The sequence below is a fragment of the Oncorhynchus masou genome, chromosome 24 (genome assembly GCF_036934945.1).
Source record: "Oncorhynchus masou masou isolate Uvic2021 chromosome 24, UVic_Omas_1.1, whole genome shotgun sequence".
Taxonomy (NCBI): Eukaryota; Metazoa; Chordata; class Actinopteri; order Salmoniformes; family Salmonidae; genus Oncorhynchus; species Oncorhynchus masou.
Genome location: NC_088235.1, coordinates 88,203,047 through 88,206,569, shown reverse-complemented (window position 1 = coordinate 88,206,569; position 3,523 = coordinate 88,203,047).

Below are 3,523 nucleotides of genomic sequence, written 5' to 3'. Positions count from 1 at the left end.
CGCTCTGGATAAGAGCGTCTGCTAAATGACTTAAATGTAATGTAATGTACAAGCTGTTTAAATGCACAGTCAACTTAGTGTATGTAAACTTCTGACCCACTGGAATTGTGATACAGTGAATTATATGGGAAATAATCTGTCTGTAAACAATTGTTGGAAAAATCACTTGTGTCATGCACAAATTAGATGTCCTAACCGACTTGCCAAAACTATATTTTTTTAACAAGATATTTGTGGAGTGGTTGAAAAACTAATTTTATTGACTTCAATCTAAGTGTATGTAAACTCCCGACTTCAACTGTATATACACACTCACACACACACATATACATACAGTATATACGAGCTGACAAGGTACAAATCTGTAGTACTGCCCCTGAGCAAGGCAGTTAACCCACTGTTCCCTGTGCTCCGAAGGCGTGGATGTCGATTAAGGCAGCACCCCACACCTCGCTGATTCAGTGGGGTTGGGTTAAATGTGAAAGACACATTTCAGTTGAAGGCATTCAGTTGTACAACTGACGAGGTATCCCCCTTTCCCATATATACAACCACAGGAAGACTCAGGAGTCCACTTTCAGTGAGTGTAGACAGGCTGCTGCTTCCACTCTGCTAATCAGATGGGAGGAGGAGTAGGTAGGGGGTCCATGTGGGTAACTGGGGGGCCTTGCGTTGATTGGGTGACTGATTAATACAATTAAAATAAAGAAACTGCATAATAAATAAATCTGACTTGTCAGTTGTGTTAGTCAGGGGCTGGGCCCAAGCCCGTAGTTACATGTTTTTATTTAAATTTTAAATCCAACCACAGGAGCCCGCTCTCAATGTTCAAAATTCAGCAGAGAGCATAATTTAGCCACAGGGGATCAATAGTTTATATAAAAAATTTTGGTTATGACAAGCACATAGTGGTATCTGCCAAAATTAAGGAAACACCAACATAAATGGTCTTAAAAGGGTGTTGCTGAACAGCTTCAATGCGCCTTAGCATAAAATCTACAAGTGGACTTAAACCATACAAGGAAAAAGCACCCCATACCATAAAATGTATAATTTGTTTACCCAAGTGTTTCCTTTATTTTGCCAGGTATCGGTATGCCTACAGTCAGGAAGGCTGCCGTTTGGACAGCATGTGTGCCATAGATATATAATCCATAGAAGAGTTTTGTAACCTCTTAAACCGACTTTCAAAATCCGAACGTTGCAAAACTATTTCCTGTATTTTTTGTCTTGCTAACCTAGTGGTGCGCACACTAAACGATGTGGTACAGATAAGGGTCACACACTACAAGATTCTTCACTTGGTCTTGAGGATTCTAGATACCATACTGTCTCAAGAAAACAATGATCTGGTTCAATTTAACGTAGCTACAACAAGCTGTGGCTGAAAGCAGCCTCAGATGTTTTAATCATATATTCACGCTTGCCATATAGAGTTGAAACATCTAGCCAAAATGTTGAATTGAATAACATTGTGAACTACAGAGCTGTAACGATTTGACACTTTGGCTTTGATTAAAGGCATGTACAAACGCATACCAGTAGTAGTCATCGCTCCATCTCGAGTCCACACATTTAGGGTGATGTGAAACAACGTAATCATCTCACTGGCTTCTTCTCAGGTGAGATCTCATTGGCTATTGCTCATCACTGTTCTCAAAACATGTCGTTGCACATCTCACACCACAAGAACATTGTAGATTTTGTGCGGATAAAATCAAACATAAAATATTGGGACCTCTGGGACTGCTCAAATATGAGCTCGGTAGCCCTCAGATTGCGTCTCTGAACTGCTTTAAATTAAACATACGTTGGTGACGGCCGCGCGCCCCGAGTAGGCAAAGACGTGGATTTTTGTCTCCGATCTCAAAAACTTGTCTGGGAAAGCTAAACTTCGGGCCGAAATCGTGTAGTGTACGCACGACTTTACCCTGATAATTTGACTGTTAAACTCGTGGTTACGCTATCAAAGGATGTCAGTCCTGACTTGAATGGGAACTACCATTTATGGATTGTATTTCAATGGTTGGTTTCGGCTGTCGGTTTGCCTTTTGCAGATTTCAAAATACAATCGAGGGAAAAACGTACAGAAAGAAAATACCTACTGCTGAAAAGAGAACACGAATCTGTCTGTAGAACCAATAGGAAAAAATGACTCCACAACTCCCAATTTGTAGCGAACAGCAGCACCGTTTTTCAAAGTAGATCATCTTAAAATAGGCTATTGCCACAACGAGTGCATCAGCCATCACAATAAGTAGCGTATGGTTTCATCTTCATCATTAGTAGAGTCAGTGTGCCACTGGAAATGTTATTTAGTATCCTACTGTAGCCTATGACATACAGTGCATTCGGAAAGTATTCAGACCCCTTTACCTTTCCCACATTTTGTTACGTTAAACACTTATTCTAAAATTGATTAAGTTGTTTATTCTCCCTCATCAATCTACCCACAATACCCCATAATAACAAAGCAAAAACAGGTTACAACATTTTTGCAAATCTATTAAAAATAAAACCTTAAATATAACATTTACATAAGTATTCAGACCCTCTACTCAGTACTTTGTTGAAGCACCTTTAGCAGCGATTACAGCCTCGAGTCTTCTTGGGTATGACGCTACAAGCTTGGCATACCTGTATTTGGGGATAGCCCTATTTGGTAAAAACTAAGTCCATATTATGTCAAGAACAGCTTAAATAAGCAAAGAGAAATGACAATCCATCATTACTTTAAGACATGAAGGTCAGTCAATCCGGAACATTTCAATAACTGAAAGTTTTTTCAAGTGCAGTCGCAAAAACCATCAAGCGCTATAATAAAACGGGCTCTCATGAGGACCGCCACATGAAAGGAAGACCCAGAGTTACCTCTGCTGCAGAGGATAAGTTCATTAGAGTTAACTGCACCTCAGTTTGCAGCCCAAATAAATGCTTCACAGAGTTCAAGTAACAGACACATCTCAGCATCAACTGTTCAGAGGAGACTGCATGAATCGGGCCTTCATGGTTGAATTGCTGCCATGAAACCACTACTAAAGGACACCAATAATAAGAAGAGACTTGCTTGGGCCAAGAAACACAAGCAATGGACATTAGACCGGTGAAAATCTGTCCTTTGGTCTGATGAGTCTAAATTTGCGATTTGTGGTTTAAAAGGCATATTTCTTTCCCCGGCCCTGTATGTGCTTCTATGGTCTCTCTGTGTAGTACTATAGACTCTCTCTATGCTCTCTACTAACACTTCCTTCCTAAAGACCCTTATGATGTTTGAGCCTCATTGGTCCACTTCAAAGAGATGAAAAATAACTGATGCATTACCATCCCTTTATTCTTTTACTCCAGGTTTCTTCATGCAAAAGTAAAATACTGATTTGATTTCCTCGCCCCAATTATGGAGATTGTTTTTACATCATTGTGAATCACCATATGAAAGGCATGTTGGATATGAAATTCAAATCAAGCATTTTCATGCAAAATGCCTCCCATCCTATTGACACTTCCCAATTGAATATATCTAATG